General features: G+C 38.1%; 1 long non-coding RNA gene and 1 pseudogene across 3 annotated transcripts in view; both read right to left on the reverse strand.

Annotated features, from left to right (window-relative positions):
* The window catches only part of LOC106505840, a 62960-nt gene that overhangs the window by 24293 nt on the left and 15432 nt on the right, over positions 1–23235 (reverse strand). Inside the window, exon 3 of one of the 3 annotated variants that reach the window (XR_002338014.1) lies at positions 13865–13889. The exons of 1 other annotated variant lie outside the window; for it this stretch is intronic. This is a non-coding gene — a long non-coding RNA (uncharacterized LOC106505840). Of the gene's footprint in view, positions 1–13864; positions 13890–19717; positions 20931–23235 lie in introns of those variants that run through there. One more of the 3 variants, XR_002338016.1, reaches the window with a different exon arrangement.
* LOC110256468 lies at positions 7995–9002 on the reverse strand (annotated as a pseudogene).

Consider the following 23235-nt stretch of genomic DNA (forward strand, 5'->3'; position numbering starts at 1 on the left):
TCTTTTCATTTTGTTTATAGTTTCCTTTGCTGTGCAAGAACTGTTAAGTTTAATTTAGCCCCTTTTGTTTATTTTTGTTTTTATCGTCATTACTCTAGGAGATAGATCTGAGAAGATATTGCTACAGTTTATGTCAGAGAGTGTTGGGCCTATATTTTCCTCTAAGAGTTTATAATATCTGGTCTTACATTTAGGTATTCAATCCATTTTGAGTTTATTTTTGTGTGTGGTATTAGAGAGTATTCTTATTTCATTTTTTTAAATGTAGCAGTCCAGTTTTTCCAGCACTACTTATTAAAGAGACTGTCTTTTCTCCATTGCATAATCTTGCCTTCTTTATCACAGATTTAGTTGACCACAGGTATGCAGGTTTATTTCTGGGCTTTCTATCCTCTGCCAGTGATCTATATTTCTGTTTTCTGCCAATATCACGTTGTTTTCATGACTGCAGCTTTGTAGTATAGTCTGAAGTCAGGGAACCTGAGTCCTCCAGTTCCATTTTTCTGTCTTGGAATTGTTTAATGTTTCCATACAAATTTAAAAAAATTTTGTTCTAGTTCTGTGAAAAATGTCCTTGGTAATTTGATCAGGATTGTGCAGAATCTGTAGATTGCCTTGGGTAGTACAGTCATTTTGATAATACTGATTCTTCCAATCCAAGAGCATGGTATGTCTTTCCATATGTTTGTGTCATCTTTGATTTCTCTTTTTTTTTTCTTTTTTTTTCTTTTTTTTTGTCTTTTTGCCATTTCTTGGGCTGCTCCAGCAGCATATGGAGGTTCCCAGGCTAGGGGTCAAATTGGAACTGTAGCCACTGGCCTACACCAGAGCAACAGCAACGCAGGATCCAAGCCACGTCTGCGAACTACACCACAGCTCACTGTAATGCTGGATCCTTAACCTGCTGAGCAAGGCCAGGGATCAAACCCGCAACCTCATGGTTCCTAATCAGATTCATTAACCACTGAGCCACGACAGGAACTCCTCATCTTTGTTTCTTTCATCAGCATCTTATATTTTTCAGAGTACAGGTCTTTTGTCTCTTTAGGTAGGTTTATTCCTAGGTATTTTATTATTTTTGGCATGATGGTAAATAGGATTGTTTCCCAATTTTTTTTCTGGCCTTTCATTGTTAGTATATAGAAATGCAATACATTGCTGTGTATTAATTCTGTATCCTACAACTTTACCAAATTCATTGATGAGCTCTAACAGTTTTATGGTAGTGTCTTTAGGATTTTCTGTGTATAGTATCGTCATCTGCAAACAGTGATAGTTTTACTTCTTCCTGTCCATTTTGGATTCCTTTTATTTCTTTTTCTTCTCTGATTACCATGGCTAGAACTTCCAAAGCTAAGTTGAATAAAAATGGCAACAGCAGACATCCTTGTCTTCTCCTGATCTTAGTGGGAATCTGCCAGCTTTTCACCATTGAAAATGATGTTATCTGTGGCTTTAACAATTATGGCCTTTATTATGCTAAGGTAGATTCCCTCTACGCCCACTTTCTGGAGGGTTTTTATGAGAAATGGATGTGGGATTTTGTCAAAGGCTTGTTCTGCATCTATTGAAAGGATCATATGGTTTTTACTCTTCCGTTTGTTAATGTGGTGTATCACACTGATTGATTTGCAGATGTTGAAAAATCTTTGCATCCCTGGGATAAATCCCACTTGATCATGGTGTATGATCTCTTTAATGTATTGCTGGATTTGGTTTGCTGGTACTTTGTTAAGGATTTGTGCACCTATATTTTTCAGTGATATTGGCCTTTAATTTTCTTTTTTCGTGTGTGGAATTTTTGTCTGGTTTTTGTATCAGGGTGTTGGTAGCCTCATAGAGTGAATTTGGGAGTGTTCCTTCCTCTGCCATTTTTTTGGAATAGTTTCAGAAGGATAGGTGTTAACTCTTTACATTTTTAATAGAATTCACCTGTGAACCCATCTGGTCCCAGACTTTTGTTTGTTGGGAGTTTTCAACCACAGTTTCAAGTTTAGTATTTGTGATTCGTTCATCTCTTTGATTTCTGCCTTATTTAGTCTTGGAAGATTGTACCTTTTTAAGAATTTGTTCATTTCTCATAAGTTGTCCATTTTATTGGTATATAGTTGCTTGTAGTAGTCTCTATGATCCTTTGTATTTCTGTGATGTCCTATGTAATTTCTCCTTTTTCATTTCTGATTTTATTTGAGTACTTTCTTTTTTTATTGATGAGTCTGGCTAAGGGTTTATCAATTTTGTTCATTTTTTTTCAAAGAACCAGCTTTTAGTTTCATTGATATTTTCTATTGTTTTCTTCGTTTCTATTTCATTTTCTTCTGCTCTGATCTTTATTATTTCTTTCCTTCTGCTAACCTGGGGTTTTGTTTGTTCTTCTTTCTCTAGTTGCCTCAGGTGTAAAGTTAGGTTGTTTGAAATTTTTCTTATTTCCTGAGGTAGGCCTGTATTGATGTAACCTTCCCTCTTAGAAATGCTTTTGGAAATGGGATTAAGATGGCAGAGAAGAAGGACAGAAGCTCAACTTCTCTCATGAAAACAACAAAATTACAACCAACTGCTGAATAGCCTTCAACAAAATAGACTGGAAACTATTAAAAAAAAGATATCCTACTCCAAAAGACAAAGAGGAGGTTGCATCAAGATGGTAGGATGGGTGATTATGCAATATAAACAACCCCATACCTGCCAGGTGAGTGGCCCACAGACTGGAAAATAACTCACCCATGGGTGTGAAAGTCAGAGTTCTGAGCCCAATATCAGGTTCCCACACCTGGGAATCTGGCATTGGGAGGAGAAGCCCATAGAGCATTTGGTGCTGAGGGCCAGTGAAGCTTGTGCACAGGAGCTCCACAGGACAGGGGGAAATGAAGACTCCACTCCTGAAAGGTACACACAGTCTTCTATGTGTACCAAGTCCCAGGACAAAGCAGAGACTCCATGGGAATCTGGGTCAGACTGGCTGCAGTTCTTAGAGGATCTCCTGAGAGAACAGGCGACTATGCCTCATTGAGGGGGAAGGACATTGAAGGCAATGGTCTCAGGAATAACCATCAGCATAAACTCCTCTAGAGGTGGCCATTTTGGAAAAGTCTGGCCCTTCCTCTCTCTTCTCCTGGAACCCCCATATTGTGGATGTGGGTTCATTTAAAATTCTCCCAGAGTTCTCATAGACTGTATTCATTTCTTTTCATTTTTTTTTCCTTTATTCTGTTCCACATCAGCGATTTCAACTAGTCTGTCTTCACCTTGCTTATTTCTTCTTCTGCCTCATCATTCTGCTATTGGTTCCTTGTGAATTTTTCAGTTATTGTATTTTACATCTCTGCTTGTTTGATCTTTAAATCTTCAATTTCTTTTTTTAATGTTTCTTGTAATTTGTCAATCTTTGCCTCTGTTTTTTTCTGCAAGATCTTGGATCATCTTTACTATCATTACCTTAAAGTCTTTTTCATAGGAGTTCCCGTCATGGCTCAGTGGTTAACGAATCCAACTAGGAAACATGAGATTATGGGTTCAATCCCTGGCCTTGCTCAGGGGGTTAAGGATCCGGCATGGCTGTGAGCTGTGGTGTAGATTGCAGATGTGGCTCAGATCTCGTGTTGCTGTGTCTGTGGCATAGGCCGGCAGCTACAGCTCCGATTAGACCCCTAGCCTGGAACCTGCATATGCTGTGGGAGCAGCCCTAGAAAAGGCAAAAAGACCAAAAAAAAATAAAAAATTAAAAAATAAAGTCTTTTTCATGGAGATTGGTAATCTCCAGATTACTTAGCTATTTTTCTGAGGCGTTTTGAGTTTTCATCTGGGTCATATTTCTCTGTCTTTTAATTTTGTATAGTCTCCTTTTTGCAGACAATGGGCTTGTAGGCTCTCTTGCTTCTGATCTCTGCCCCCTTGTGAATGAAGTTGGTACAGGGGCTTGTTGCAGTCTTCCTGGTAGGGGGGACTGGTGCCTGCCCACTGATAGGTGGAGCTGATTCTTGTCCCTCTGATAGGTGGGGCTTTGTCTCTGGGTGTGATTAGAGGAACTGTGTGCTTAGGACTTTAGACAGCCTCTTTGCTGATGGGTAGGACTGTGTTCCCACCTAGTGTGTTTTTTGGCCTAGAGCTTCTTAGCTCTGGTGGGTGGGGACAGATTTTTCCAAATGATTCATGCCAATGATCATTCCTGAAACCTCTGCCTCCAATGTCCTTCCCCCACAGCAAGTCACAGCTGCCCCCCTGCTTTCCCAGGAAATCCTCTGATACTTGCAGGTAGATCTGACTCAGATTCATATGGAGTCTCTGCTTTGCCCTGGGACCCAGTGCACATGAAACCTGTGTATACCCTCCAAGACCAGAGTCTCTGTTTCCCCCAGTTTTATGGAGCTTCTGTAACACAAACCCTGCTGGCCTTCAAAGCCAAATGTTTTAGGGGCTCCTCTTCCTAATGCCAGACCCCCAGGCATGGGAACCTGGCAGGGGCTCAGAATTCTCATTCATGCTGGAGAGCCTCTGCAATATAGTTATCTGTAGGTTGCCCCCCCCATGGGTCTGGGATTGCTTATATCCTGAAAGTGCCCCCCCCCACGACCATCTCGATATGGCTTCTTCTTTGTCTTTGGGTGTAGGATGTGTTTTTTGGTAGTTTCCAGTCTATTTTGTTGATGGTTATTCAGCAGTTAGTTGTAATTTTGGTGTTTTCATGAGAGAAGGTGAGCTTAAGTCCTTCTACTCTGCCATCTTTATTCCCTTTCCTATATGTTTTAGATGTACTCTGAGATTTTACTTCAGAAGTTATAATACCAGTATAAATATTTTTTTATTGAAGTATGGGTCATATATATTGTTGCATTACTTTCAGGTTTACAACAAAGTAAATCAGATATATATACATATATATCAGATATATATATATATCATATATATGTGTATGTATATATATGTTTTTCATATTCTTTTCCATTATAGGTATTACAAGATATTGAATATAGTTCTATGTGCTCCAGTATAATTCCTTTTTATAATTTTAAGTTTTTTCTTTAAAAAGCTGTATAAATACTAAAATGATCATAAAATTCCTTATAGTTCTTTTACTTTAGAAAAAAATGTTATCTCTATAATTATTTGATTTTATTTTATTCCTTTGCAGCAGGAGATAAGTACTAATTTTATTTCTTCCAATTAAACAATTAAAATACTTTTTTTTTGCTTTCTACTGCGTTGAATTTTTTAAGAACTTAAATAAGACTAAGGTATGTGTTATATAAATTAGTGATATTCCAGATGGGAAACATTATCCAAAACATACTTTCCTCTGGGTTGTTGACATTTAGCTAGGAAGTGTTAAACATTTTGGCTGTTTTAGTTTTGCCATTTTTGCTATGTTGGTTGGTTGGTTGGTTGGTTGGTTATTTTGACCCAGATCCTCATATCCAGTGTGAGGCCAGGCCAGTTGTATCCTTCTTCAATCAATTGAATGGCCCTGGTTCCCCATTAGTTAAATCCATGACATGCGTGATTCCACAGAAGTCATCCCACTCACTTGTCTAAGTAACAGCACTAGTTTGATCCTTGGTTTGGGAGGCTTATCCATGAGCCCAGTGGTTTACCCACAATGTTCAGTCCTGATGCCTGCTGTGAAGTGCTTTACTATCCTTGATCTTTCAGTAGGGCTGCAGGTGAATCTGCCATAGGATGGGTTGACCTCATGTGACTAAGGAACAAGTTTTAAAATGTATCAGAAAATTAAATTCCTCCTCTTTCTAGATGCAGATAAGAAGTCCACATGCATTAAAGACTTGAAGGCTGAAAGCATTCCTCAAAAGTTTTAGAAGAAAATGTAGGAGACCATCTCATAACATTGAAGTGAGGAAAGAGTTCTTAAAATACAAAAATGTTCATCAAGTAGAACACATGTACCACCCTGATCAGGAATTTTTTTTTTTTTTTTGTCCATGCCCACAGCATACAGAAGCTCCTGGATCAGGAATCAAAACTGTGCCACAGCAGAGACAATGATGGATCCTTAACCTGCTGAGCCATCAGGGAACTCCTGATGGGGATATTGATAATGGAGGAGGCTATGCATGTGTGCGGGCAGAGACTATACGAGAAATTTATGCAACTTTGCTCACTATTGCTATGAAGCTAAAATTGCTCTTAAAAAATAAGTCCATTAAGGAAAAAAAAAAAAAGACCAAATCATTAAGTACAAACTAAAAGATGAATAAATTTGATAACATAAACATTTTGAATTTCATTCTTTAAACATCATAAACAAAGGCAAAAGCTAAGCTAGAAACAGAGAAAATATTTACAAGTCACTTGAGAAATAATTATAATCAAGAATACATAAAAATAGCCTATAAGTAAGAAAAAGACAAAAAGCCCAGTAAAGAAATGAATATAAGCCTTCATTTCACAGACAAGAAGCTCTATATGACCAATAAAGATATTTTAAAAATGTTGTAACTTGCTGGTAATAGAAACATGCAAATTAAAACAAGATACCCCTTCATGTCGTCACACTGGAAAAAATTCAAAAGTTTGTTGATGACAAGTAGTGGTAAGGAAGTAGGGGAAACAGGAACTTTCAAATGCTTAATGTTAGTTATCGATGATTAATGAGCTCTGAAGTTTTACAATTCGGAGGGTAGTTTCAATTTGAGAAGAAAAAGATTTAAGAAGTTGAGAGAGCAAATCATTATCATGTTGAAAGCTTTTTGCAATATCTAGCAAAGTTTGAAGCGTTAGGACCCAGAAAACCAACCTCTAAAATAAAAATTTTTAAAAAAAAACCCTCTTTACAGGGACACAAGGATAATTCATTGCTATATTTTTTATAATTCCAAAATGTCTGCCATTGAAGGAATGGATCCTCTTTGTTTCATTGGTCTCAATACCTAGCATCCATTTCCTCATAGAGTCTTACTACTCCCTATTAGTGTAGCTGGAAATCAGGCACTGACCCTAACTTTTTGCTCCCAAAATTCCTCCCTTATCCTCTTCCCTACACTTTCCCATTCCCATGGGAATATCTTTCCAGCTTGGAAAATTCCCATCCCATCATATCTCTGACCCAGACACTTACTTGGTCGATGCCGATACATTCTCCTTCATTTTGCCTTTTCTGGCAATCTTGCCTGACTTCTCCTTCAGCTACTGGCAATTAATAGCCAGAAACATTATCGTGCCTCACACTTCCATAGGGTCTACATGAATGAAGAGGAATGGTGAGAGGAAATAATATATATACAGGGAGAAGAAAAAGTACAGATAAATAATTTCAAATATTATCCTACTATATTCTTCTAGCAAATCCTTGGACAGTCAAACCCACACACAAACAGGTGCCTAGGTCTGTGGGTAGAGTGAGAAGGGAAGCATGGATATCTGGAAAATATCTTGACTCATCTGGAAGTTTCTACTCAGACCTGGAATGGATGTACCTTCATCCATCAATAACCTTATGCTGCCCTCATCCTCCTTGCCCTTGGAGCTTGAGCCTGTCCCTGGTAAGGGCAGAACTTCTCCTGAGGCAGGGTATTACTGCATGGTTGCAAATGACTGCCAAGAGGGTTGCCCTCAGCAACTTAAAAAAACAACTGTACAGGAGAAAGGGGTTGTCACTAACTGCAAGCAACTTGGGTGGTCCTGACATTCTTTTCCTCCTCGGTCAACATCTTTCTTCAAATTTCCATGCTTAAAAAGTAAGAGGAAGCCTCCTGCTCCCATTTAGGGAGGATACATGAGGTAGACCGCCATATTGGTGTCCAGCCCTCTTCCCACCCCACATTCATCACCAGGATGGTGTTCTACCTTTTATCTTCTGTTTGCATCTTCCCTTTTCTAATACAATGAATAAATGAATGAATGACAAGGAAGTAATCAGTCCCTCTTATCTCTCTTAGGTAACAGATATGAAGAATTGGGTATTTATCTGGCTCATTTTCCCTTTTATCAATCACATAACCTGGGGTGTTTTTTTTGGGGGGGCGAGGGAGTTGTTCTGCTTTTCAATTTGAAAGCAGTCACTATTCATTAACTGACCAGATTACAAAACTAATCAAGGTAGGCAACTTAGTTCATCCTTCTAATAAGCCCGCTGTCTTGGTCTTTTCTGTTACCAGCATGCCTACCTTCAACAATATGGATGATCTTTTTCTTCATTCTAACTCAGGAGAAGATAATTTGAAGGGCCAGGAGAAGATAATTTGAAGGGCCAGCAGAAGTTGTCAGTTTCTCGGAAGCACTGTTCAACAGTATCGACTTCGTGAATTAGATCCTCCATGCAGATGATTCCAGCTTTAATGAGGGAGTCAGCAATCAATGTGTTAGGGCAATTTTCGTGCAATATGTGGTTCCACAATCCTCAGCATGTTAATTGAAGCTTTATTGATCTTCACCAAGGTACCACTGAAGACAGGACAAGGTGAAAAAGCTGCAACACTTTTCAGAATTTGGGGGTCACACCATGGATACTGATCCTGATGACAATGCCAATATGGGTTCCACAGATACATAGAACATGCCAGCTTTAGGGAGTTCCCATTGAGGCTCAGTGGGCTAAGAACCTGACTAGTATCCATGAGGGAGTATTCAATCCCTCATGCTTAGTGGGTTAAGGATCCAGCGTTGCTGCAAGCTGTGGTGTAGGTCATAGATACAGTTTGGATCTGTTATTGCTATGGCTGTGTCATTGCCAGCCGCTGCAGCTCTGATTCAACCCCTAGTCTGGGAACTTCCATATGCCATAGGTGTGGCCCTTAAAAAAAGAGGAAAAAAGTTGCTGTATATTCTTGCCATCCTAGCCATTGTTGTGTTAATTCTGTACATCTGCCTATGTTCCTTGTAATCATCCTTACCTTAATAAATAAGTTTCTTCCTTGCCTTTCAAAACATCTTTAGGGCAAACTTCTTTTTCAAGCCCCTGATCTTTAGCTCTGCAAAATTCCTTAGCTTTTTCTTAAGAATCTCTGGTATAGCAGGAACCATCATTTTCTTTTGTTCTGAACCCTGCCTTGTTCTAGCTGGGGAAAAAAAAAAAAAAGGACCACATAACCTGTTTTTAGGTTTGATTTTTTTTTACAGCTGATATTATTCACTTTGCTTTATTTAATCTCACTGTATATTGTGAAATAACAATATATCCCCAAATAATATTTTCCAGTGTGATTGTGTGTGCTCACACATGCTCACATGCATGCACATGTGCCATGATTTATTCAATTGCCTACTCATGGACATTCAGATTGCTTATGGTTTTTTGACACTGCAAACCATGCTACAAATAGCATTATGTTCGAAAATATCCCTCATCAGATGCGATTTTCATAACATGAGGTAGAATTCAAGAACTGGAATTGCAGTATAGCATACATTAGTTTTAATTCAAATAATTGCCAGGTTTACTAGACGAAACAGTTGAGAAATTCACAGTCCTACCACCAACGTAAGGGAATGTTCACATCCAGAGGACTAGTCAGCAATGGTCATTATTGCATGTTTAAAATATTTGCGGATCCAACAGGTGAAAAATATGATATCTCATTATTGCTCTAATTCAGCATCCTATGATGGGGCAAAGATGTAAAGCCCAAGCAAAAAGAATTATACCTGAGAATGTGAAATTCTTTGTTACACCCATTGGTTGCTCTGTCTCCACCTGACCCTGGTTTGACACCTGCAGTCCTCCTTACAGAGGTCTGAGAAAGTTGGAAATAGCCAGTGTTTTCCTTAGTAGTGTTTTCTTTCAGCTCAACAGGATTATGTCAACTGTTATTACAAGGAAAAGCCATCGACATACCAGTTTAAAAAGGAAAAGGTGTGTCCAGCAGCTAAAATAAATAAAAGGGCAAAACACACATAGAAACAGTTTAAAAACCCAACTGTTACAATAGCCCTGAGGAAGCTGGTAGGACAAAGCCAGCCTCAAGGCTTATAAATGCAGGGTGCCTCCTGACCCTTTTATGACTTAATTTGGCCACTTAACCATAGAAGAGCCTTGAAAAGTTCTGATAGGGTCATCGATATTAAAGAGGGTTTCAAAAGTGTCTCAACTGTGGTCTTCCTTTGACCCCCCACCCCTTGATACGAATGATTTCAGAACTCTCAGTGACTAACGGAGGAGTGATCAAGCATGAATCACATAACACACTGATGTATCCCGATTTCATTTTACATTGAAACAGAAATTGACGCAATTGTAAAACCCTAATAACGCTTGCTTAACTTTAAAGTCTGCAAGAAAGTATTCTTCAGCCGTAGCAAGTGATTCAACTCCAGTTAAAAACAGTCTTGTCAGTTGATAGGAGCAATAAATAGACTTTACGAGGAGGTGAAAATCATCAAATTCCAAGTCATAGTGACGACAGGGAGAGTACAAAACTGAAGAGAAATGATGCCACAAGGAGAAACCTTGTCACAGTCGCTTAAACAAGAAAAATTCTGGCACAAGATCCTAAGGCAGCTCAGAAATTAAATGTTCTACCTAAAACATATTGTAGTTTCTCGTGGCTCCATGACCAATACTTGCTATATCAGAGATCAGAGCAGAAAATAATGAGCTGCTCCTATGCAAAAATATATATGTGTATATATATATATATATGTGTGTGTGTGTATATATATATATAATACATACAATGAATAATATATATGTAATGGATCAAGATATCCTAATGGGAAATACAGTGTAGAAAGACATTTTTGCTGAATTAACATAAACACATTTCTATTTGCTCCTCACACAGTATTAGACATTTTTGCACATACACCTCAATCTCACCCTAATATTAGACACTTTTAAGTTTACAGGCAGAAGACACTTTTACTCATCTTTATAACACCCCAAATCTAGCACAGTGTCAGTTACAGAGTACTAGCTCTGTAGAGGTTGACTGTAGAAATTGAAATATCATGCAAGATACTTAACCCCTGGAATTTTTTTTTTTTTTTAGGACGGCACCTGGGGCCTATGGAATTTCCTGGGCCAGGGGTTGAATCAGAGCTACAGCTGAGGTCTACCCCACAGCCCCAGCAACACTGGATCCCAGCCGCATCTGCGACCTATGCCTCAGCTTGCAGCAATGTAAGATCCTTAAAGCACTGAGTAAGGCCAGGGATTGAACCTACATCCTCACAGACAATGTATCAGCTTCTTAATCTACTGAGCCACTACAGGAACTCCTGGAAATATTGATATAGTTAATGTCTGGTGCCATATCTGGCTAGGGACTGAATTGTAAACCCCCCCCCAAAAAAAATTCTTATGTTGAAATCCTAACCCCCAATGTGACTGAATTTGGAGGTGAGGTTTTAGGAGGTGATTAAGGTTAGGAGAGATCAGAAGAGGGGAGTCCTGATCCAATAGGATTGGTGGCATTATAAAAAGAGGTGGGGTGGGGGCGGGGAGAGAGCTCCAAGGAAAGGCACTGAGGAAGCTAGGTAAGCACAAATCTTCAAGTCAGGGAAAGAGCTTTCTTGCCAGAACAGAATTGACCACATTTTTATCCTTGACTTCCAGTTTTCACACTGTAAGATAATAAGTTTCGGTCATTTAACTCACTCAGTCTACTGCATTTTGTTCACACAACCAACAACCCAAACTTATGATGCTTTTCATGGGTTTTATGACACTGAAGAAAACCAAACAAAAATGGCTTTTTTTTAAGTCACTGTAATTAGCATCCAAAGAAGAATTTTAACACAGTGTTTAACGTGGATGAATTTAAGAGTGAGCCAAAAGCTTGATAATCCTTTGTAACACAGTAGAAAAGAGGAGAAAATGGAGGTTTGGGATGGAAATGCTATAAAATTCAGTTGTGATGATTGTTGTACAACTGTAAATGTAATAAAATTCATCAAGTAATTTAAAAAAAAGAAGAGAGGGAAGAATTAAAATATGAGCTGTAAATTAATTTTAACACAAAAAGATTTTGTTTATGTGGAAACTTCTATTCAGCCTGCATCTTGTTTGACAGAAAATTCTTTGATTAAGTTTGAGAAGCTTTGATAAGGCCTGAAAATCATTTTGACCTAATGCAAATGATCTATTCATTTCTTAGATTTCATCAAGGATTGGGAACAAATTTCTGAGTGTTACTTTTAAACTGTAACCCCAATGCATTTTCTCAATTACAGAAAGGAAACCCTTCAGTGTTTGGGGGGAAGCATAAGATCTCACAGAAAAGAGCTATTTATTTCTCTTGATATGACATATTTTATGTAGAGTTGGTCATCAGAAATTTGCAAACCAAGACTAGTAAGATAACATTTTGCAACTTCACCCTCACTGTAAATTCTTTGAATGAAAGTTGCCTTGGAGTTCCCATCGTGGCTCAGTGGTTAATGAATCTGACTAGGAACCATGAGGTTGTGGGTTCAATCCCTGGCCTTGCTCTGGGGGTTAAGGATCCAGCGTTGTGGTGAGCTGTGGTGTAGGTTGCAAACGTGGCTTGGATCCTGTGTTGCTGTGGCTGTGGTGTAGGCTCTGATTCGACCCCTAGCCTGGGCACCTCCATGTACCAGGGGATCGGCCAAAGAAATGGCAAAAAGACCAAAAAAAAAAAAAAAAAAGTTGCCTTTATGAAGTAAAGCAATTAACTGAGAAATGTGACAAATGTGAAATTGTTACATTTACCACTGTGATGCCCCAAATGAATGAATTAGCATAGACTGAGAAATCCAGATCTAAGTTACTTTCTCACTTTACCAGCTTTTAAAGCAGCAAATGGAAGGATGTTTCAAGCCATAAGCACAAGGATGATTGGCAGCAGAACAATGCAAGCAATTGAAGAAGGAGAGTGGTTTAGTTCTTCTGAAGATAACAACTTTTTCCTTTATTTTCTTTTTTCTTTTCCCTCAAAATCTGGATATGCCCCAGGCAGTTGCTGGCCTGAATATGCTGCTAACTTCTAGGGCATCCTGACATATTTGTCATCACCATCTCTCCAACAGCCTTAAGAATATCACCGTGGTATGTGAACTTTTGAAAACTAAAGCTCAAAAAAAAAATGTATTCTCTCATACTTTATATGGCTTTGTATTGAAATATAAGCCTCATGTATTGAATTTATTTGTTCCTGGGGCAAAAGCTCTGAAAATAAAATTCTGAGTTGAGTTTTCATTAATATCATTTTACTCTAAAATATAGTAGGTTCAAATAGACTTTTTCCATACTGTGTAGTATTACTTCAGGCAGAGAGCATTTGTAACCAGGTCAACATCCACTGTTTCTAGGCACCACCAAGGAAATCACTTTGTTATACCCGTATTAGAATAGCACCAGAGTAACAGGACTAAAATGACTCATTGGTTTGGTTGGAGCACTTGATGACGCAAGTTATGCCAAACTGAGGACTCAGAAGAGTGATGCTGTTGTGGATATCTCCTTGAGAGACAAAACACAAAAGCATCACCTAGAATGACGTGTTGGACCAAGAGAAAAGAAAATGTGCAAACTTAGGAGGAAAAACCAAAGCCCCTTTTCCCTCTTTGAGAATGCACATGTAAGCTAGTTATCTCCCATAAGACTTAGAAGAAGCGAGAAAGCTGGTCCCCACAATACCGTGTCCTGCGTGATGTAAGTGGATAAAGATAAAATAATTACAAACTGCTGTCTTTCAAGGCTGGAGCCACCAGTGTGAGAATAACAGGAGGACATTTGGAAGAGATACATGGATCCGAAAAGGAAGACTTCCTCCCTACTCTCTGCTTCATCTACAAGCTATTGATATAATGTCGCACCTTTACCCCACCCCCCCACCCCCCCAGCAGCATGTGGAGTTCCCGGGCTGAGGATCGAAACTGCATCCCAGAGTTCCAGAGACACATCCAATTCTGTCGTGCCACAGCAGAAATTCCATGTCCCACCTTCTTTTATTCATTCAGTCATTGCTTATTATTGCTTCCTGTGAATGAGATATTAGAAAAGGATACACCACTGAACAAGCACATAGGATTCCCATCCTCACACAGCTTAAAATTTAATGAGGAGCTAGATTCCACACTCTCTTGCCTTTTCTCCTTTTTTTCCTGCCTCCCTGGTCAGTTCTTCCTTACCTCCTGACACCTAGATTCTGGAGTGTTCTAGAGCTCAGCCTCTGATTGTTTCTCTTTCATCTGCATGTTTCCTTTAGTCTGTCTCATCCAGTGTCATGGCTGGAAGTACTAGCCATGCACTAATGACTCCTAAATTTAAATCCCCCATCGGCATCTCCCTTCTAAATTTCAAGTGCCTGACCAACAAATCCACTTGGAAAACAGTTCAAACAAAAGAACCAAAACCCAACTCCTGATAACCACCCATCTTCCTCCCTCCCTCAAGCTCTACACCTGTCCCTCTCCAGTCCCCCATCAAATACAGTGGCAACTCCATCCTTTCAGTTATCATCCAAGAACTTCAGGCATCTTCCTTAATGTCTTTCCTTCTTTTAAACTCCACACAAAATTTGCCAGCAAATTCTATTTACTCTATCTTCAGAACACATCCAGAATTTGGCTATTTATCAACCCAACCCAAGACACGATTATTTTTAACTGTATTATTGCAATCACCTCCTGTCTTCCCTGTTTTATGTGTTTGTCCAGCTTCCGGGTACTCCCCAAAGTGCAGAAATAGAGATTCTATTAAAATATGATAGAATTCCTCAACCCACCAATCTTTCAGTGGGTCCCCAGGTCACTCAGAATAAAAGCTGAAAGTCTTTACTATGGTATATGGGGACCTATGTGATCTGGCCCACATTACTTCTCTAACCATGGCTCTTCCTACTGTTTCATTCCACCTTAACTCAGTTGGCTTCATTGCTATTCTTTCAACAGAACATGCAAGCCCCTTATTCGGAATATTTTACCTAAATTTCCCTTTGCCTGAAATGTTCATTTCCTCCTAAATCCAAATGATCTCAAGAAGCAGATGAGCACACAGTTAAAGGTTTAAAATTTGCATTTCTTTTAAAATGTTAGAACTCAGACTACTCATTATTTCGTACTGACCTCAAGTCCAATTTAGTTGTATTAGCAAGAGTCTCTCTATATAAATTCTTTACAGATACTTTAAGTCTTGCTTTAAGTATTTTTCGCCACTTGGATAACCCTAATTCTATCCATCAACACCGTATACTTTCATTTTTGTCAGATCCCAATTTTAACCTAAATCAGTTTAATGTAAATCATAGAAAATACAGCCTGACTAATGGCATCAATTATTCCACAAACGCCAAAGTGGAACTTGAAAAGTTGAACAAAACACAATTTTCTTGCCTTTAAAATTGTCAAGATGTTGGGCTTTGTAAACATATTTTTCTAATACTTCACAAACCCTGCTGATTAAAAAAAAGTATAAAAAGGAATAAAGTCATTATAGAGAAGATAATGTGGTAGAGAAATGGCTTGCCAACAAACAAGAAATATCAACATATTTCTGAACGATCAAAAATGACTGGCACTGGGTTGATGAATAAAATGAGCCAGGAAAGTCTTGAAAAAACTGCTCAGTATCTGCACAGAGAAAAGCCAATCTTATGGTTAAGACATCTTATATCATGGTTTTCTCAAGACAGTCTTTAACTCTAAAAATATTTTGCTAAGTGAAGGTCGTAACCAATTGTATGTTTGCATTCACATGAAACGTCCTGAATAGTAGAACATAGGCATGGAAAATATATCTGTGCTTGTCAGAGGCTTGGGGGAGGAACAAATGGAAAGACACTACTAATGGGTATGGGTTTCTTTTTTCTTTGGCTGCACCTGCAGCATGTGGGAGTTCCTCAGCCAGGGATCAAACCCATCACCACAGCAGTGACTCAGGCCACTGCAGTGACAATGTCAGATCCTTAACCCCTGTGCCACAGGGGAACTCCAGTTATGGGTTTCTTTTGGGGGGTGATGAAATTGTTCTGGAATTGAATAGTGGTGAAGGCTGCAAAATTCTGTGAATATACTAAAAACCATTAAACTGTATATTTATAAGGGTGAATTTTATGGCATGTGAATTATGTCTCAATAAAGGTTTTTATTTAAACAAATGGAAATATTAGCAAGCTTTCAGGAGTTCCCATTGTGGTGTAGCAGAAATGAATCCAGCTAGTATCCATGAGGATATGGGTTCAATCCCAGGCCTCGCTCAGTGGGTTGGGGATGCAACATTACTGTGAGCTCTGGTGTAGGTCACAGACACGGTTTGGATCCCACGTTGCTGTAGCTATGGCATAGGCTGGCAGCTGTAGCTCTGATTCGACCCCTAGCCTGGGAACTTCCATATGCCGCAGGTGTAGCCCTAAAAGCAAAAAAAAAAAAAAAAATTTTAATTAGTAAGTCTTAAAAGACATTTATATAAATGATTATTAAAAGGCAAGAATTGATAAGAGAGATATGAAAAAAATTATTATCGGAATTCAGAAAAAGGGTCATCACTTTCAACTGGGATTATTATGGGGTCCCATGAAAGATATGGCGATAAAGCTGAACACAGAGAAGGGGGGGTATTGAGGTTTTTTTTTTTTAATGAGAGGACAATGTAAGAAAAGAAAACATCAGTAGGAAAGAAAATGTACAAGCAAAGACCCAGAGGTGGAAAAGAAAGAACAATTATAAAAATCTCATGGGGTTATAAATGAAGTGTAGATGAGATAAGAATGTCAAATTAATTATTTGTAAATTATTCTCTAAAGTAGGGTTGTTCGACCCCAGTACAATTGACATTTTGGACCATTTTTTTTTTCTGTCGTGAGCCATCTTTGTATTGTGGGATGTTTAAGAGCATTCCAGGCACCCTTCTGCCCTATTATGAGCATGAAGTATGTCTTCAGATATTGCCAAATGACCCCCAGTGGGCAAAAGCACCCCCAGCTTACAACTACTCTTTTAACAAAAGAAAGTTATTGACAATTTGAAGTAGATGGTGACATCATAAAAACTAAATTCAGGAGAGATTAAACTGGCAAGATTTTGAATGCTAACCAGGTAGAGTAGACAGGAGAGAAAAGTTAACATGCTTTTTCTGTATTCCTAGTCAAAGATAATAGTGTCCCGAAATATAAAAGAGGTCATGGGCATTGGAAGTGAGAGATTAAATGTAGGTATTTATTTATTTATTTCATTTTTTTTAACCATATACCGCACCCATAGCATATGGAAGTTTCCAGGCTAGGGGTCTAATTGGAGCTGCAGCTGCTGGCCTATGCTGCAGCCACAGCAACACCAGAGCTGAGTCTGCAACCTACACCACAGCAAATGGCAACACCAGATCCTTAATCCACTTAGCAGGGCCAGGGATCAAACCGGCATATTCATGCATACTAGTCAGGTTCATTACCACTGAGCCACAGTGGGAACTCCATAAATGTATTTATTATGGAAGGAGACAGACACTCATTATGGGTATAGACGCAAACAGGCCTATCAACATTTGTTTTGACAAGAGAGAGGCACAACGAGAACAAAAACTAAACTCGAAATGTTGAGCCTAAATGGCAAAGTAGTAGTTGTAACAAAAATGGGAAACAATGACAGAAACAGATTGAAAAGGGAAGACAAGAAGCGCAATTTCTTTGAATAGATTAAATAGAATGTGCTAGAAGAATATTCAGACAGAAATGTCAAGCCAGAAACTGGAAAACTGAGACTGAACTTTAGGGGGAAATTCAAAAGCATAAACATCGATTTAGAAGCCATTTCCATGGAAAGGAGAGTTGAAGCCATGGAATTTGATTACCCAGGAGAAGAGCTCAAAACAGAAAGAAGGAAGCAAACAACCAGAAATAGATGCTCCTGGGACAATTACCTCTAAGTTGATATCACATGTGAAAAAAGAAAAGAGAGTAGTTGGAGGAGAAGTGTAAGAACAAGGTAATAAAATGTCTAAAGAGACACGAAAGTAAGATTTTGGCAAAGAAAGGGCAGGCAGGTGGGTGGGTTAATGGTGCTGATTGAAACAAAACCTTAAAAGAATATGACAACTGAGAAAATGGCCATCAGATTCAAGGAATTGCTGGGGGTTGTGAAGAATGCCACGTAAACATGATGGGGACAGAAAATAAATCTGAACAAATTTAAAAACACATTGGTGCAGATGATGTGGATATTTAAGTTAATTGGTAAAGGGAAAAAAAAGAAATGAGTGACTGTGTTTCTTGGTAGTTAGTCCTATGTGTGAGCAATGGTGAAATCAGAGTGATTGAAAAGGTGAGAAAGATGGATGGAGGCAAAAGAAGTGATACTTAATGGAGCTTGGTTCTGGAAGAGATGGGAAAGCTGGGAATTAAAAGCATAAGTGTTCAATTTTGTAGAGAAGAAATGTATCACTCGAAAACTGGAAACAAAAATAATAAGAGATAATACAGTCTGGTAACAAATGATAAATTGGAAGATGATTCTCTAAACAATGTTTCATATGTAGTTTAATCTAAAAAAAATGTTTGCATAGAGAGGAGCTCTTTTCAACAAAACAGTTGGGCATGATTTTCCACTTCATAGGAAAACACTTGGAAAGAGAAATCTCTTCCACCACTCTCAGAGCCAGGTGTCCACAGACTGAAGCCAGAGTTTATGCTGTACTTTATTATTCTGTTCCAACTAAATTCCCAGAACATCAGCACATGCTCAGTTAAATACGTTATGAAAACACATTGCAAATGCGGAAATGTTATTTTTGGATTATCCATGGATTTTTGTCTATTTATACCCCCAAATTGTCCAATGATGGCAATGATTCATGTTATTATAGTAAAATATCTTCTTAAATAAGTTCTATTATAACTTGCGCTGCAAATACCCAGTGCTTGGCATCAAGAGAAAAGCGAGGGGAGCAGAAATGTTGTGCAACCTGAGTTTTTATTTCTTAAATTCTCCGAGAAGAGCTACTACCTCTCCCATTCCCTTTCATTCAGCTTTCCCTTATGTAACAGACAAGAATGAAATAAGGGAATCCTATATTGTGAGACAATTAATAAAAAATGTCCATGAATCATAATGGTAATTATGTAAATTAGACAAGACTTTAATACTCCAAAGTTATTTTCCATCCACCAAATGAGAGGAAGGAACTAGTATTCTTCTTACTTTGTTAAAATATCAACATTTTCCTACCTCTTCCCCCATGAACCACAAGTCTGTTCTCTATGTCCTTGAGTCTGTTTCTCTCTTGTAAATAGATTCATTTGTGCCATACTTTTGGTAGAGCAAACGGTTTTCTTTTTAGGGCACATGGAAGTTCCCAAGCTAGGGGTCAAATCAGAGCTGCAGCTGTCAGCCTACCACAGCCATAGAAACACAGGATCTGAGCCACATCTGCCACCTACATCAGAGCTTGTGGCAATGCCAGATTCTTAACCCACTGAGCAAAACCAGGAATCAAACCTTCATCCTCATGGTTACTAGTAGGGTTCTTAACCCTCTGAGCCACAACAGAAAGTCCAGTAGATGCAAACTATTACATTTAGAATGGATAAGCAATGAGGTCCTACTGTACAGCACAGGGAACCATATCCAGTACCTTGGGGTAGAACATGATGGAAGATAGTATGAGAAAAAGAATGTACACATATATGTATGATTAGGTCACTATATTATACAGCAGAAATTGATACAACACTATAAATCAACTATATTCTAGTAAAAAAAAAAGGAAGAAAAATTAAATGTTTTCTGTTATTTGCATTATATAAAACTACTACAATCCCCCCACCCCCTGCCGCTGCCAAAATGAAGCTTAATTAGTCCTCACAAATAAGACATTTTCTTCCACCAAAGGATATATTGAAACAAAAAAGAAAAAATCACTGTCTGAGCAAATAGGTGTCTTACAACTGGCAAATATGGATTATTGTTGAAGTTGGATAATAGATAGATGGATTTCTTTGGGCTCTTCACTCTAATTTTGCTATGATTGAATATGTTTATTTATAATTTAATAAGATAAGTGGTAAATAATTCTTACTACAGATGTTCCAAAAGACGAAAACATCATATTCCTACTCTAGAATTGAGGCAGGCACGAGGCAAACCAAATAGTGAAGCCTTTGTATGGTGTGGTAGGCAGAATGGACCTCCAAAGTTTCACACCCTAGCCCCTGGAACCAATAAATACATTACCTCATGATGGTTATTTCACCTTGACTGGCCATGGTGTGTCCAAATTAAACAATATTTCTGTGTCTGTGAGGGTATTCCTGGATGATATTAGCATTTGAATGGATGAGCTCAATAAGGTAGATTCCCCTCTCCAATATGGGTGTGCATCATCCAATCCATTGAGGGCAGGAATGAAACAAAAGGCAGAGGAAAGAGGAATTTGCTCCTTTTTTCTGTCTCACTGATTGAGGCCATAGAACTGGAATTTATACCATCTGCTTCCCTGGTTCTAAGGACTTTGGCAAATGTTAGATACATACATTCATACATACATATATAAATACATACACAGAGATATACATCAATAGAGATAGACATAGATGTATATCTCATTGCTTATTTATCCAGAGAATACTAACTAATATACTTTACCTGGCAAAAGGGACTTTGTAGATATAATTAAGTTTACAGACCTAAGACAGAAAGATTAGCCTGGATTGTCCTATCCGGTTGGATTTAATCACATCACACAAGCCCTTAAGAGCAGAGAAATTTCTCCAGATGGAGGCAGAAGAGAGGCAACAGAACTCAGAGAGATTCAAAGCATGAAGAAGACTCAACTGGAAGTTGCTGGCTTGAAAATGGAGGGTCCACGTGGTGAGGAATTCAGGCTGAGAGAGGCTCCTGGCTGACAGCCAGCAAGGAAACAGAGACCTCAGCCCTGAGCCCAAATAACTGAATTCTGTCAGCAGCCTGGATGAGCTTGGAAACAGCCTCCCTCTCAGAGCCTCCAGATAAGAGTCCAGCTTGCCAACAACTTGATCTCAGCCTGTGAAACCTGGGCCAGAGGAACCAGCTGAGCTCACCAGACGCCTGACCTGCAGAATTGAGATCATAAATTTGTGTTAAGTGGCTAAGTGTGTGATAATTTTAAGGTTGTAATAGGTAACAAATACATCCTACTTAATACAAAAAAAGACCTAACAGCTAATAACATTTTAAAAGACTTGTTTCTAACACAAAAAGGAAGACAATGAGAAATAATTTTATATTTTACTTGTTATATTGGGAAAATATGTAAAAAGAAACTCTTGTAGATAAGTACATTGCATCATGTGTGATGAGCTCCTGATGGATATATAAACTGGTCAAAGCTTTGGGACAGTAATTGGTGATATGTTTAAGAAGTCAAGATAATACATTTAAACTTTGACCTAAAATTCCAAATCTACATTTTAGGAAATAATTCCAATATTTCTTAACATTGATCCAGTAATTCTACCTCTATAAAATAAGAAAATAATTTTAGATGTATTTTATCTAAGAAATATAAAAATGTGAAGGAAAATTAATATATAAAGATGGTGATCATGTACATATGACAGTATATAAGGGAAAATTGGTAACAATATAAAGATCCAGCAAAAGGGGTTGGTTAAGTTAGGGTACACTCACATCATAAAATGTAGATTCAGTTAAAATCATATGGTAATGTGTACTTGTTGACATGGAAAAGTATTTTAAGTGGGAAAAAAATCAGGTAACAAAATAGTAACACATTAAAGTGTCTGAAAGTATATGCATCAGTATTGGGTTCTTTCTGCTGGTCTGCATTTTTTTTTTTTTTTTTTTTTGACCATGCCCACAAAATGCAGAAGTTCCTGGGCCGGTCATGGGACAATGCCATAGCAGTGACCTGAGCCACAGCAGTGGCAACAACAGATCCTTAACTGCTAGGCCACCAGAGACCTCCCTGGTCTCGTCTTTTGATTTTTCTTTAATGATAACAGATTTTGCAGTAACCTAACAAAGGAAATGTTATTTTTAATAAAGTTTCTATTTCTGTGCGTGTATATCAATTTCCAGAAAGTTATTTACTCAATTAGGACAAAAAGATGATATATATTTCAAGAAAATGACAAAATATTTCTTCCTTTTTTGGAGCAAAAAATGAAGACAAGGAATGTCCTATTCCCCAAATGTTTGTGGCTGTAATATAAAAAATTTATCAGTAGTTTTTATGATTTCAAAAATATACCTATTACTCCTCTACTGTCATTACAGCTTTCCCTCTGTTTAAATTATGCACCAAATTTCATAAGCAGACCTATTCATCTAAATCTAAATGTTACACAGTTTAAGAGTTTTCATTGAACATAGACCAAAACAAAAAATGTTCCCCTGCACCCAATCCCCATTTCTTTCTGTGCTACTAAAAAAAACAAAAAACAAAAACAAAAAAAAACTATATCTGAAAGTTTTGTACCCAAACCTTGGCTAGAGGACAAAAACTAATTCTATTAATTCTGAACATATCAAAAATTGTGGTAAAAAATTGGCTTCAATAGAGAAAGGAAGTGAAAAATTAGTTTTTGGAGATAAGCGCCTATCTGAGACAAATCAGAAATACACTTTTAAAGAGATTTTTCTCAATTTCAACCTTCATTTCTTGTATTGACTGGCATAGGATGACATTTTATTTGAAATATATCGTGTACTGTTGCTAAGTCCCTAGTTTCTATTAAAGCATAAGAAGCAAAAATCGGGGTTGATTCTTAATTTTTTTTGAAATCCATGTCTGTTTAGCCCAGCAGCATGCTGGTGAGTCAATTGGGCACATTTCCAAGGTGATGACTTGAAACCAGTACATGCTACAAATTGGGACTTTTCTTTTTTTTTCCCCCTTGGAGATCTGGGTAAGGCACAGCACTGCACTGCTTCACCTCCTCCCAAATCATTAGGAAGACCTGAAGTAGCTGAGAAAGTATCACAGTTTATGCAGTCACCTGGACCTCTGACTTTTAGTCTGCATAATAGCCTTGGTTGGCTAAGAATCACAGATGTCAGCAACATCCATTGCATCCCATCGAATCTGTAGCACCAAGGAGAATGCAAAACCACTCCTTGACCAGTACTTCTTTTATCCTACACAGACAAGGCGAAGGATGAAAAGATACATCGGGTGGCATGAAGCATCACCTGATCACAGAAATCGGTGGTGCAGACCACGTCCACAGGAATATACTTCAATAGATACAAAAATGTTAAAATACACTTCAGCAACAGACAAAATTGTTATTTGGATACACCAGGGTCTGTCTATATTTATTGCTAATGGGACAAAATTCTTAATATTATCTTATCAAATAACACTGAAAGTTATGAATAGACTGGAAAGCAGGA

This window comes from Sus scrofa, chromosome 13, assembly GCF_000003025.6.
Source record: "Sus scrofa isolate TJ Tabasco breed Duroc chromosome 13, Sscrofa11.1, whole genome shotgun sequence".
In the NCBI taxonomy this organism is placed as follows: Eukaryota; Metazoa; Chordata; class Mammalia; order Artiodactyla; family Suidae; genus Sus; species Sus scrofa.